The sequence below is a fragment of the Bos indicus genome, chromosome X, assembly GCF_029378745.1.
Source record: "Bos indicus isolate NIAB-ARS_2022 breed Sahiwal x Tharparkar chromosome X, NIAB-ARS_B.indTharparkar_mat_pri_1.0, whole genome shotgun sequence".
In the NCBI taxonomy this organism is placed as follows: domain Eukaryota; kingdom Metazoa; phylum Chordata; class Mammalia; order Artiodactyla; family Bovidae; genus Bos; species Bos indicus.
The window spans coordinates 27,042,203-27,057,729 of NC_091789.1; the positions used below are offsets into that span (position 1 = coordinate 27,042,203).

Below are 15,527 nucleotides of genomic sequence, written 5' to 3' on the forward strand. Positions count from 1 at the left end.
TTGAGTTTTAAGCCAACTTTTTCACTCTCTTCTTTCACTTTCATCAAGAGGCTCTTTATTTCTTCACTTTCTGCCATAAGGGTGGTGTCATCTGCATATCTGTGGTTATTGATATTTCTCCTGGAAATCTTGATTCCAGCTTGTGGTTCATCCAGCCAGCATTTTGCATGATGTACTCTGCATGTAAGTTAAATAAGCAGGGTGACAATATACAGCCTGATGTACTCCTTTCCTGATTTGGAACCAGTCTGTTGTTCCATGTCCAGTTCTAACTGTTGCTTCTTGACCTGCATGCAGATTTCTCAGGAGGCAGGTAAAGTGATGGTCTGGTATTCCCATCTCTTGAAGAACTTTTCACAGTTTGTTGTGATCCACACAAAGGCTTTGGCATAGTCAATAAAGCAGAAGTAGATGTTTTTCTGGAACTCTCTTGCTTTTTCGATGATCCAGTGGATGTTGGCAATTTGATCTCTGGTTCCTCTGCCTTTTCTAAAACCAGCTTGAACATCAGGAAGTTCACGGTTCATGTATTGCTGAAGCGTGGCTTGGAGAATTTTGAGCATTACTTTGCTAGCATGTGAGATGAGTGCAATTTTGCGGTAGTTTGAGCATTCTTTGGCATTGCCTTTCTTTGGGATTGGAATGAAGACTGACCTTTTCCAGTCCTGTGGCCACTGCTGAGTTTTCCAAATTTGCTGGCATACTGAGTGCAGTGCTCTGACAGCACCATCGTTTAGAATTTGAAATTGCTCAGTGAATTCATATGTTGCTATACACTTAGACAATGAGGAGATTAAATAACCTTAGAGAGACTTTATGGGGGTCAAATGAGTCAATCGGTGTAACAGACTTGAAAAATAGCCCCTGGTTCATAATATGTGGATGGATGGATGGATGCACAGAAAGATAAAGGTAGAAAGATACAGATAAATATTTATTTACATTTATATTTGATTTATAATTAAAGTATTTACACACCCACATCTCATACCATATTGCAAGTCCCCTGTATTCATATATCTCATCTCCAAAAGATGTTACTATCAGAAGAACATAGATCTGCAGTCAAAAATCAATTTAATGAAAGCCAATATTTAATTTATTCGGAGAAGGCAATGGCACCCCACTCCAATACTCTTGCCTGGAAAATCCTGTGGATGGAGGAGCCTGGTGGGCTGCAGTCCATGGGGTTGCTAAGAGTCAGACAGGACCGGGCGTCTTCACTTTCACTTTTTACTTCCATGCATTGGAGAAGGAAATGGCAACCCACTCCAGTGTTCTTGCCTGGAGAATCCCAGGGACTGGGGAGCCTGGTAGGCTGCCCTCTATGCGGTCTCAAAGAGTCGGACACAACTGAAGCGACTTAGCAGCAGCATTTAATTTATTTCTTTAACATTGTGCTAAGGACAGAGGTCCAAGAAATACTTTTTCAAATCATCTTTCTTTCCTTCTCTTATCCATTTCCATCATATTTGAAAACTATTTCCATGCCTATGTCCTCAGAAAACCCTGAAAAGTGAACAAAGTTCATCAGTCTTTAAATTCTTCCCACCTCATCAAGACCCACCCCTCAATACTACAGTACTGGCTTAATCAATTGTACTTAACCCTCTTCCCTCCTCCTTTAGCCTTTCCAACCATGTTTTTCTCTTCACATACTTAAATTTAAAGCACAAAAGCTAGAAATATGCTCTTGTCAGACAGACCCTCTTTCACAGGTCCAGGAAAAGTAAGAGTAGACTTCCTTAGAACCCAGATTTTCTTAATTCAAGAGAAGCACCACAAATGCTGAGAAAACTCAAACAATGGTAACTTTTATCTTGTTTCCCTATTATGGACTTTATGCATGTGTACATGTACACACACACAGAATCCATACACATTCTGATAGAACTAGGCATCATTCCATAGCAGTGTAAATAGAATTACTATCTTCTTTTAAAAGGATAGACAATATTTCATTGTTTGGCTGAAACATTATTTGATTCCTCTCCTATTAGTAGATATTAGTTGCTTATAGTTTATTTTTGCTTAAATATACTACACTAAACATCCTTATAAGTACCTCCAGATACCTTTTTAATTTGTGAAAATGTTTATGTGCTTGTGTGTGTGAATATGAGTGTATATGTTTGTGTGTGTGTGTGTGTGTGTATATATATATATATATATTTTATATATATATATATATATATATATATAGGATAAATCACTGAAGTAGAACTGCAGGGTCAAACAATATATGATTTTAACATATTGATAATGCTGAACTGATTTACTTTACATGGCAAGTGCTCAAGAACCCCCATATCTGCCTATCCTCACCCATTTAAACTACTTTCCAATTTTATACTGAATAGATGATTTTTCATAGTTATTTTAGTTCATAGTAGCTCAATCATGATTGAGATTAATCACATATGTTTATTAGTCATTTGTATGTCTCTTTTCTGTGACCTGCTTATTCACATTCACTGGGCATTTTCCTATTGTGTTATTTTTATTGTTATTAATGCATTAAATCACTTTATCCATCAAAAATATAGTAATTTGTCCTAAATGTAAATGTTTTCCAGTTTGTCATTTTCTTTTTGTGAATATAAATTTGAAATTTTTACAACATAGTTGATCTTTAATGTTTTAGATTTTCTATCATTCTGAGAAAACTCATACCCACACAATTTGTTTTCAAAAGTCTTATTTTGGTCTTGATTTTCTCTTCTCCTTTTTAAACTTCTTAGGCAATACTTTCCTAGACAATTGTCCCAAGGCACTCACTTAAAAAAAAAAAAAAAAACCACCTCCATATTTTCCCACAGACTTGACATGTAAAATTTATGCTGCTGCTGCTGCTAAGTCACTTCAGTCATGTCTGACTCTGTGCGACCCCATAGACAGCAGCCCACCAGGTTCTCCGGTTCTTGGGATTCTCCAGGCAAGAATACTGGAGTGGGTTGCCATTTCCTTCTCCAATGCATGAAAGTGAAAACTGAAAGTGAAGTCACTCAGCCATGTCTGATTCTTAGCGACCCCATGGACTGCAGACTATCAGGCTCCTCCGTCCATGGGATTTTCCAGGGAAGAGTACTGGAGTGGGGTGCCATTGCCTTCTCTGAAAATTTATGCTATGACCCCACAGATGTTTGGACCTATTTCTTGATCCTCCATTCCGTTGCTATTTCCTGCTCTATTACAAAACTCTTATTGTTGTTCAGCTACTGAGTCATGTCTGTCTCTTTGTGACCCCATGGACTCCAGCATGCCAAGCCTCCTTGTCCCTCACTATCTCCTTAAGTTTGTATTATAACTAAAATTTTGTAAGATATAGATCCAGATACTCTTCATTAATCTTTTTTGCATAGTTTTCTAGTTGTACCCCTCTAGCTCCTGCCCCTTTCTTTCCTCTACTTACTCACAAACTCCTCATCAAATATGCCTATAGTCAGATTTCCTCTCGTCCAATGCATTCTTGAGCTCAATGGCTTTTTATAACTCTAAAATTCATTTCACATGCCCAAATCTCTTCTCCAAGTTCCAGCACAGTGTGTATAGCATGATTCCGTGTGTGTGTGTGTGTGTGTGTGTGTGTGTGTGTGTGTGTTATGCATGGAGTAGCATAAAAGTGATTAATGTATGAATGCAGACCAACTATTGTTTCCTCGGTACCCAGTAGTAATATGTATTTCTTTATTTACATATTGTCTGTCTTATTTTCTATACCACAAGATCCATATACCAAGGACTCTGTCTTGTACCATGCTTCATCTTTGTTCCTAGAAGATATTTTCACTGGGTATGGGATGGCATTATATCTTACACTTATAAAATCACTGACTTCCAGTGAATTCTGTAAACCAACTGGTAGAGAAACAAACTTTGCTCTTGCTGCCAGCTCCAGCAGATCTGAACATGACAACTTTCTGCTTCCCTGTGAACCTGTGGATCACTTTAGCTTAAGAAGGATTGCTTACATGAAAACTACCTCTTGGAGAGGGCAGTTAGCTTATTTTGGCAGGTGTGACATCATTTCCCTAGAATGCAAATAAGACTACTTGAGGATGGGGGGGGGGGGGTGGAATGTATTTTCCAGGCTCTCCTCAACCCAAGCCCTTCAACTGAGTACTACAGGGTACTAGAGTACTATTTTCTCACCTGACAGGATCTAACCCACTTTCTCAGAGCCAGAGTTGCTGGGTTAGTAAGTCTCCTCCTGGGTATGTATGTGCTTCATTGAAATCCATTGGAGCCACTCATCAGAGAACTTAATTGTGTGTCCCTATGAGGCTGTCAGCCATAAGAACCATGTCATTGATTCTAAAGGCAAAAAGTGATGGTCTGAAGCTGTTCCATTCTTAATGGATGGGGTGGCTGTCATCAGTGACATTACTAAAACTCATGCCTGTTTAGGGAGAATAGAGTGTCCTATTTATAATTATAGGACTTCATTAGGGCATCCACTCCTTGGTAATTGACTTTTCAAAAAGCTTTCTGCAATTTGTCATAACCAGGCCTATAGGTCTGATTTTGGCAAGCCTAAGTTATCTGAAGGGCAGATTAAGCTTCAAAAGCAAAGTCAATCTAGACAACATCACAGTTAAAAGATACCTTTAAGATCACCTACTCCACTTCCAACATTTTACATTTTAAAAAAAGAATGAGAGCCTGGAAAGGCAATGCATTTTCTCCAGCATACCAGCACACTTCCATGCCCATCTTCAATAAATGCATATGATTGATAACCATAAAATGAAGATGTACTTAATAATCAGTTCCAGCTGAGTGATACCAAATAAGCAGCCACATTTATGAAGGATGTGTCACATTTAGAACATCAGGAGAAATTCTGATCTGAAACGGCATATAAAATATAGTAGTCACTTCTGGAATGGCAGAGGAAGGAATTTCAAAAATCTATTCTCCCAGAAAAACAAGAGAAATACCAGCAAAAATTGTCAAAATCAACCCTTTCAGGATTATGGAAATTCACAAAAGGCTTAAAACGATTCAAGAAATGTTTATTGGAGAAAGACAGCTGAATTTCAGTAAGAACAGTAAGTTCTATTGCATTTTAGTTGTTCTATCTCCACCCAGCCATGCTCCATACACTTAAATACTCAACAACCTCACAACCACAACACTTCTTAAAGTCATCAACCTAAAAGCCACACAAGGCAGAATGTGTTTGGAACTCCCCATTTCACCTAACCACTAAAGAACTGTTATTATTTGACGTGTTTGGCAATTCCCTTGAAAAGCCTCATCCACAATGCTTCTCTTCATTTGTGTGAGTCAGAGTTTCCTCAGGTGGAAAAGCCCATCCCCATGGTGTTTGCCAAAAACAACCAAAAACTGTTTAATACTGCAGCTATAAGAAGTAGTAGTGATACCAGTTAGATCAAAGGAGAGACTGACCAAAAGGTAAAACAAATACTTGGTAAAACGATACTATTTATTGAGCACTTTGAAAAGCAGTATGTTTTCTGAAAATCTAGGAGTCAATTCACACATGCAGGGTTGTGTGAGTACCCAACAGATACCTGAAAAGACTCAAAACGTTCACCACAGATTGATCTTAGGGTCCTACACAGGTAGGAAGTGAAAGCTAAGACAGAATTGTCAAATGTCTGCCTGAGAGTTGAAGGCATGCCTAAGCACACATATAGGGACCCCTGGAGAAAAAATCAAGGAGAAATACTAATTCAGACATTTACATAAACCTCTATTCAGTCACCCTATTTGCTTGGATTGTCAGAGAACCAAACTGTGAAGGCAGCATAAAAATAGTAAATCAGTATAGCAGATAGGCACTCAATGAAAGATGCTGGAGAAAAGGAATCAGGTGATCTGTGGGTGGGGATCATATTTTGACAGGGCATTTCATTTGCAAAATCACTAAAGGTGGCTTATATTGCTATTGGATGTAGTTCTTCTCAATCATCTGGACGCCATGGGTCAGTATAGGATAGGAATGTAAATACAGCCCTAGAGAGCAATCTACACAATGGCCAACACCAAAGGAGCTCTAACTGCCCTTTCTGCTGCCTCAGATTTCTCTGGAGTTCCACAGGACTCACCTAGGAATCTAAAGGCTCTATCACCAAACTGAAAGCAGTAGGTGAGGCTCATGTTTGGTCCAATTTCCTCCAGATAAAATGTTTACTGCATCTCTAATCTATACAAATGTATCTAATTCTTTCCCAGCAGATTTCAAGCATATATGTAAAAAACAAGATTACATGACTTCATCAGCATGTGAAACCCAAGCACTTATTTAGATTAACTGATTTTTTAAAATTTTATCTTATTTTTAAACTTTACAATATTGTATTAGTTTTGCCAAATATCAAAATGGATCTGCCACAGGTATACATGTGTTCCCCATCCTGAACCCTCCTCCCTCCTCCCTCCCCACACCATCCCTCTGGGTTGTCCCAGTGTACCAGCCCCAAGCATCCAGTACCGTGCATCGAACCTGGACTGGCAACTCGTTTCATACATGATATTATACATGTTTCAATGCCATTCTCCCAAATCTTCCCACCCTCTCCCTCTCCCACAGAGTCCAAAAGACTGTTCTATACATCAGTGTCTCTTTTGCTGTCTTGTACACAGAGTTATTGTTACCATCTTTCTAAATTCCATATATATGCGTTAGTATACTGTATTGGTGTTTTTCTTTCTGGTTTACTTCACTCTGTATAATAGGCTCCAGTTTCATCCACCTCATTAGAACTGATTCAAATGTATTCTTTTTAATGGCTGAGTAATACTCCATTGTGTATATGTACTACAGCTTTCTTATTCATTCATCTGCTGATGGACATCTAGGTTGCTTCCATGTCCTGGCTATTATAAACAGTGCTGCGATGAACACTGGGGTACACGTGTCTCTTTTAATTCTGGTTTATTCACTGTGTATGCCCAGCAGTGGGATTGCTAGATCATAAGGCAGTTCTATTTCCAGATTTTTAAGGAATCTCCACACTGTTCTCCATAGTGGCTGTACTAGTTTGCATTCCCACCAACAGTGTAAGACGGTTCCCTTTTCTCCACACCCTCTCCAGCATTTATTGCTTGTAGACTTTTGGATCGCAGCCATTCTGACTGGAGTGAAATGGTACCTCATAGTGGTTTTGATTTGCATTTCTCTGATAACGAGTGATGTTGAGCATCTTTTCATGTGTTTGTTAGCCATCTGTATGTCTTCTTTGGAGAAATGTCTATTTAGTTCTTTGGCCCATTTTTTGATTGGGTCATTTATTTTTCTGGAGTTGAGCTGTAGGAGTTGCTTGTATATTTTTGAGATCAGTTCAACATCCATTTATAATAAAAACTCTCCAGAAAGCAGGAATAGAAGGAGCATACCTCAACATAATAAAAGCTATATATGACAAACCCACAGCAAACATTATCCTCAATGGTGAAAAATTGAAAGCATTTCCTCTAAAGTCAGGAACAAGACAAGGGTGCCCACTTTCACCATTACTATTCAACATAGTTTTGGAAGTTTGGGCCACAGCAATCAGAGCAGAAAAAGAAATAAAAGGAATCCAAATTGGAAAAGAAGAAGTAAAACTCTCACTGTTTGCAGATGACATGATCCTCTACATAGAAAACCCTAAAGACTTCACCAGAAAATTACTAGAACTAATCAAAGACTATAGTAAAGTTGCAGGATATAAAATCAACACACAGAAATCCCTTGCATTCCTATACACTAATAATGAGAAAACTGAAAGAGAAATTAAGGAAACAATTCCATTCACCATTGCAACGGAAAGAAAAAAATATTTAAGAATATATCTACCTAAAGAAACTAAAGACCTATATATAGAAAACTATAAAAAACACTGGTGAAAGAAATCAAAGAGGACACTAATAGATGGAGAAATATACCATGTTCATGAATTGGAAGAATCAATATAGTGAAAATGAGTATAGTACCCAAAGCAATTTATAGATTCAATGCAATCCCTGTCAAGCTACCAATGATATTCTTCACAGAGCTAGAACAAATAATTTCACAATTTGTATGTAAATACAAAAAACCTCGAATAGCCAAAGCTATCTTGAGAAAGAAGAATGGAACTGGAGGAATCGACCTACCTGACTTCAGGCTCTACTACAAATCCACAGTTATCAGGACAGTATGGTACTCGCACAAAGACAGAAATATAGATCAATGGAACAAAATAGAAAGCCCAGAGATAAATCCATGCATATATGGACATCTTATCTTTGACAAAGGAGGCAAGAACATACAATAGATTAAAGACAATCTCTTTAACAAGTGGTGCTAGGAAATCTGGTCAACCACTTGTAAAAGAATGAAACTAGAACACTTTCTAACACCACACACAAAAATAAACTCAAAATGGATTACAGATCTAAACGTAAGACCAGAAACTATAAAACTCCTAGAGGAGAACATAGGCAAAACACTCTCTGACATACATCACAGCAGGATCCTCTATGACCCACCTCCCAGAATATTGGAAATAAAAGCAAAAATAAACAAATGGGACCTAATTAAACTTAAAAGCTTCTGCACATCAAAGGAAACTATTAGAAAGGTGAAAAGGCAGCCTTCAGAATGGGAGAAAATAATAGCAAATGAAGCAACTAACTGATCTTTTATATCTCCCCAGAGAACAGTGATAGGTACACAATTAATGACCTGAGTATTTCATGTTTTCCAGGACAAAAGGGAGTTTCGGTTCAGTTCAATTACTCAGTCGTGTCTGATACTTTGCAACCCCATGGACTGCAGCACACCAGGCCTCCCTGTCCATCACCAACTCTCGGAGAGCTTACTCAAACTCATGTTCATTGAGTCGGCGATGCCATCCAACTATCTCATCCTCTGTCGTCACCTTCTTCTCCTGCCTTCAATCTTTCCCAGCATCAGGGTCTTACCAGTGAGTCAGTTCTTCGCATCAGGTGGCCAAAGTATTGGAGTTTCAGCTCCAGCATCAGTCCTTCCAATGAATATTCAAGACTGATTTCCTTTAGGATGGACTGCTTGGATCTCCTTGCAGTCCAAGGGACTCTCAAGAGTCTTCTCCAACACCACAGTTCAAAAGCATCAATTTTTGGCTCCCAGCTTTCTTTATAGTCTAACTCTCACCATCCATACATGACTCCTGGAAAAACCATGGCTTTGACTAGATGAACTTTTGTTGGCAAAGTAATGTCTCTGCTTTCTCCATGAGCGAAAACAGAATTCGTAGAAACTTTTAGAAGACAGATCACCACTTTAAAACCAAAGACATAATTTTAAATGAAGAAAAGAAATAACGCCTGTGTTTCATTAATGCACTCACAACATTTCTCTCCCTCCTCTCTTTCTCTCACACTGTTACCTAACTTTTAAGAAATATATAAGAAGATTAGTAGAAAGCTAGTTTGTATGCAAGGACTCTTACCTTAAATTTATGGAAAATTCTCCAAATCCCATGTGCTTCCATTTAAAGCAGGAGGTTCTATGTTCTAGTGAAACCTTCTATGTTTTCATATCACTTTCTACTCAGTCATGGTTGATTGGTTTTGCATGGATGACCAAAGTAGGGGAAATTTTAATACCTGACTGCACAACTACATGTTAATTGATCCAGAGTTAGGAACATAATTGGAGCTTAGTCAAACAATTCCAGCTTGATCTTTTTTTTAAATTATTTTTTATTGAAGGATAATTGCTTTACAGAATTTTGTTGTTTTCTGTCAAACCTCAACATGAATCAGCCATAGGTATACATATATCTCCTCCCTTTTGAATCTCCCTCCCATCTCCCTCCCCATCCCACCTCTCTAGGTTGATACAGAGCCCTGTTTGAGTTTCCTGAGGCATACAGCAAATTCCTGTTGGCTATCTATTTTACATATGGTAGTGTAAGTTTCCATGTTACTCTTTCCATACATATCACCCTCTCCTCCCCTCTTCCCACGTCCATAAGTCTTGATCTTTTTATTTTTAAAATGTGGTGGAGGAAAAGAAATGGAGTCCCCTCCTGAGTATGATGCAGAATTGTGAAGCATGAGAAGTGCTAGTGGATATATTTTCTATAGTGTGGGGAAAAAATCAGGTAGGGTGAATAAAATCAGCACAGAAAGAGTAGATACGTGTGCTTCTGTGTTTGTATGAGATAGAGAGAAAGAATGAATGAATCCAACTGATATTGGAGTTTATTGCTCTAGGTATCTTTGATGTCATGGGAATTACTGTCATTTGTGTGGTTACATAAGCCTTGGAATAAATCTACTTGCTTACTTCAGCTGTTTAGAAATCTGTTTCTGTCAGTAGCCACCAAAAAAGCCCTGGCTAATATGCAAAGAAATTTAAGTATAGCCAAACAAGGAAAGCATTAGGTGAAGAGGACTTTAGAAAGATGTGCTATGTAGATTTTGAGGATAAGTAGATCATCACCTGTCAGAGAAGGAAAATAATATTGTAGTCAGAATGACATCAGTAGCCAAGACAGATGAGAGGAGGAAAAGTTTTTCTCAGTTTTGTGGGACATGGAAACAGAGAAGTTCAAAATAATCTTCAAGTATAACTCAGGAGAGAAAACTGGCCTACAGATATGACTCCAGTAGTTAAAACACCCAGTTGTTATTTGAATCCATGAGAGAGAAGGGACCACCTAAGGAGAGAGTGGAATATGAAAAGGAGAGACTTTAGACAGAACACTGAGGAGTGCCACATTAATTGATGAGGAGACTGAGGGGAGCCAGCAAAGGAGCTAAAAAGAAAAAATCAAAGATGGTAGGCTAACCAAAAGAAATCAATATCTCAAAATTCAAGAGAGGAAAAGCACTCAGTATGTTACAGGATAGAGAATTAACATAAGAAATAAATGATGAAGGCAGGGAGATGTTAGACTATTGTGCTGGTCTTGGCAAGAAAAAATAAGGGAGCAATTGTATGTATGTAGTGAAAGTGTTACTCACTCAGTCGTGTCCAACTCTGTGACCCTATGGACTGTAGCCCACCAGGCTCCTCTGTCCATGAAATTATCCAGGCAAAAATACTAGAGTGTGTGGCCATTCCTTTCTGCAGGGGATCTATCCAAGCCAGGGGTTGAACTCACGTCTCCTGCATTGGCAGGTAGATTCTTTACTATCTGAGCTTCCAGGGTAGTGGGAAGGATTTATTAGGTAAATATTTAGGAGCTGATATTGTCAAGACTCAGAATTACCTGTATTCAAAAGGTCAGAAAGGAGAAGTCATGGATCTTGCCCAGATTTTCAACTAGGTCTATTGAGTACATAATTAGTGCCAATCACTGAGACAAGAAACATAGAAAAGCTGTTTGGTAGAGATACTGATAAGTTCAGTTTGGGATATTTTGATTTTTAAGTGCCTATTCAACTGTGTGTATGTGTGTGTGTGTGTGTGTGTGTGTGTATTTATTTATCAAGTAGACAGCTGAATACGGTCAACCCTCTGTATTTACAAGTTACACACTCAAGGATTCAACTAATTGTGGATCAAATTGCCATTGGTTGAATCCTTGGAGATGGGACCTGTGGATACCAAGAGGCAATGGTACTACACCATTTCATGTAAGGGACTTGAGCATTCATGAATTGTGGTATCCACAGGGGATCCTGGAACCAATTTCCTGTGGAAACAGGGATGACTGTATACAGTTGTGGAGTTCAGAGAAAAGATCTGCACTGGATATACAATATTGTGAGTCTTGTTGTTCAGTGGCTAAGTCGTGTCCAACTCTCTACGACTCCATGGAATGCAGCACACCAGGTTCCTCTTTCCTCCACTATCTCCCAGAATTTGCTCAAATGCATGTCCATTGAGGATATTTTGAGTCATCTGCTTCTAACTGAATTCAGGAACTTTATGAGATTGCCCAAGGCCAAATTGACAAGAGGGACAAGGAAAGGTCCCTCAAGAATGCCAACATTTAAGGGTCTGCTAAAAGATAATGAGTCTGCAAAGGAGAATTTTTCAAAAGCAGCTAGAGAGGCAGCAGGAGATCCAGACATATGTGGTTTCTCAGAATCCAAAAGAGCGCTCATGAGAGAATAGTCAATTCTGTCATATGTAATAGAACTGTTGGTGGATCAGGGCTTCCCTGGTGTCTCAGTGGTAAAAGAATCCCCCTGCAATGAAGGAAATACGGGTTTGATCCCTGGATAGGGAAGATGCCTTGAAGAAGAAAACAGCAACCCACTCCAGTATTCTTGCCTGTGAAATTCTGTGGACAGAGGAACCTTGCAGGCTACAGTCCATGGGGTTGCAAAGAGTCTGACACAAGTGAGCTATTGAGCATACTGTGAAAAGAAGACTACAGCTATGAACTGGACAAACATGGAGGTCATCAGTTACCACAGAGACATTCTGTGGGAAGATTAATGGTGGAGAAACAGGAGCACGCTGGAGGGCTTTAAGAAGTTAATACATCATCATAATCAAGAGAACAAATACAGGCAACTCAGGAAGTTTGCTCTAAAAGAAAAGAGAAACAAAGAATTAGTTGAAGGGGGAAACTTTAAGTGCAATCCTGAAAGCATCTATTATTTTTTTTTTCATATGCCTTCTTATTGATAGTAGTGTGAGGCTGGGGTCAGACTACCAAGTGTCTTAAATGGCATTCTAAGACATTGAAGGCTTTTTTTTTCCCCTCTAGCCAATGTGGGACCATTGGGAATGACACAAAAAAGTCTAGATTTTCCAGAGAGTAAGAGGGTTTTTAAGGATAAGATTAACAAAAAGAGACAAACTAGGTATCTTTTGTAACAGTCCAGGTGAGAGAGATTGTCTTGAATAAGGCAGTGTTAGTTTATTTAGGACTATTAATGAAATGTAACAGGGTGTGGATATAAAAATGAAGAAAATACAAGGATGACTTATAAATATTAATCCTGAGTAAATGGCTCAATGGTGTTGTCACATACAGATGTGGGAACCCAGGAGGGACAAGCTTATGGGTAAAGTAATGGTGGGATTTGAAAATATTGGACTTGTGAAATGGCCAAGTGGAAATGTGTAGTAAATATATGGGAGATGGAGAGAGAACAAGAGGTGAAGGAATAACTACATTTAAGGTATTTTACCACATAGAAGCCTAGTGTAAATTCTTAATTTAAACTAAACACTTTTTATATAACTTGAACCTATATTTATATAGTTTGAAGCTTTATTGATATAGTTTGAAGCTATTTTTATATAGTTTGAAGCTATATTTATATTTCCATTTGCCTCAGTTGAATATATATAATCATAAAATGTACAATTTCATTAACTTAAAAGATGTTTGATCTCTAGGAAACTCTGTATATCAAGAGCTCTATAAAATAGTTGTGTAACTCAGTAACATCCCAAAGGATACTTAGGGGGAGAAATGGCTACCAAAAAACCCAAGACTTTTGGACAACTTTAAATAATATACTTTTGTTTTCACTGAAAACTAAAAAACTCTTTTGATTAGTTTATTATTAATAAGGTCTCTCTCATATATGCTTGAAAATTACCATTATGATTGTTATTTATTCTGTCTGATTATATAGCTAAAGCCATACCATGAATAATGAATTTGCTTTCTGATGTAAAATCTATGAAGTATATAAGTGATGGGAAGAAAGGGTCAAAGTCTTCCAGCCTCTAGACAATAAGAAACTCACTCAAAGCCAATCTTAGTGTAGAGAATTTAGCAACTGAAGGATGATTTTATATAAAAATAAGTATAGATGTATTTAAATCAAAGAAAAAGTGGGAAAACTTCATGCCTTAGAGCAGTTTTGCAGGCGTAAATACAGGCTATTGATGTAGCAAGCTGAAATGGGAAAAAGATTAATTATTCAAATTAATTTTAAGTTAATAATTCAACAAGAATATATTGTACATATGGCATAATCCTTGATACTCTGCTGGCAGTGCAAAGCTATAACTGATTCAGTACCTAACCTCACAACGCTGGTTACCTAGGGAAATGAAGACATAAATTCAGGTCATTACAATACCAAACAGACTATAATGGATGCTAGAGCAGACGTTCAAAAACAGTTTAGGAACATAGGGCAGGAGAAATTCATTTGACCAAGGATTCACAAAGAAAGGAACATTTAAATTAGATATTTCCTGGAAGGACAGATACTATTTTGACAGAAAAACATGAGGAGGATGGTAGAAGAAATGGCTCAAAAGTGGAAAGAAACACATTAGAAAATTGCAAGCAGCTGATGTAAGCAAGGCTAAAGCACAGGGTACAGGATGTAGCCGGTGTTTACTGTTTGGGCTTGCCAGCATCTCTTTTTCTTCTAGTAATGGCACCCCCAACACTGTTTGGAGTCAATATTATATATTCTGTTCCTTTTGTTCAATTGGAAATGAAAGGAGTCCGATGATGGAGCAGAAGACCCAGGTCTGGGCAATTGAGTCACAGAATCCCTTTTGCCACATTGTTTACTCAACGAGTACACATGTGACCTCAGCGAGTCCAATTAGACTGAAGCCTTGAACTTTTACACACTTTACCAGGAAAATAGTGTACATGAATTTGTGAAGTCAAAAGTCTGAAGATTCCGCAGGTTGCCATGTGGAGCCTGATAATGAAGCAACACAGGTGAGAGAAGAGTTAACAAGTGGAGATGAATCCAGCCAGGATAACACTGTTTCAGCTCCTAGCTTGGTGTCATTCAAGATTTTTTTTTTTAACATACACTAACAAAATCTCCTTTTACAAAGCCTGTTTGTGTTACGTTTTCTGTCACTTGTATCCAAGGGTTACTGTCTAACAGTTGCAGGATCAGAGGATGAAGAAGAGAAGAAATGTCTAGAAAATTAGGGTATAACTTACATCAGATACTTGCCAGGTTGGCCTCTTTTGGCTCCTCTCCTACCCTCCTAAGGGCTTCCCTGGTGGCTCAGAGGTTAAAGTGTCTGCCTCCAATGCAGGAGGCCTGGGTTCGATCCCTGGGTGGGGAAGATCCTCTGGGGAAGGAAATGGTAACCCACTCCATTATTCTTGCCTGCAGAATCCCATAGATGGAGAAGCCTGGTAGGCTACAGTCCACGGGGTCACAAAGAGTCGGACACGACTGAGCGACTTCACTTTCACTTTCTACCCTCCTAAATACAAAGGCAGGTTTCTCAAAGATTTGAACACTGCCAATGGGCCAGTAAACGAAGTATGAAACATCCATGCAGGGGCCTCAGCAGCTCATTGGTCTAACGATGGGGTTCTTAATTTTTCCCATCTTTGTAATAACCACTTAACAAGCAGCCATTCACAGAGATCCCAAGTGCCTCAGTGCTGCTGCTGCTGCTCCTGCTGCTAAGTCGCTTCAGTCGTGTCCGACCCTGTGCGACCCCATACACAGCAGCGCATCAGGCTCCCCGGTCCCTGGGATTCTCCAGGGAAGAACACTGGAGTGGGTTGCCGTTTCCTTCTCCAATGCATGAAAGTGAAAATTGAAAGTGAAGTTGCTCAGTCGTGTGCCTCACTACTTTCCTTCAAAAAAGAAAAATGGAGACTCTGACAAGGAGTTTATTTTTTAAGCTTTTTTTA

General features: G+C 38.6%; 1 non-coding gene across 1 annotated transcript; it reads left to right on the forward strand.

Moving 5' to 3' along the window:
* The first annotated feature begins 14,872 nt into the window (after positions 1-14,872).
* On the forward strand, positions 14,873-14,944 carry TRNAW-CCA (transfer RNA tryptophan (anticodon CCA)). The gene has a single exon. It is a non-coding gene; the product is annotated as a tRNA-Trp (tRNA).
* Positions 14,945-15,527: the final 583 nt, after the last annotated feature.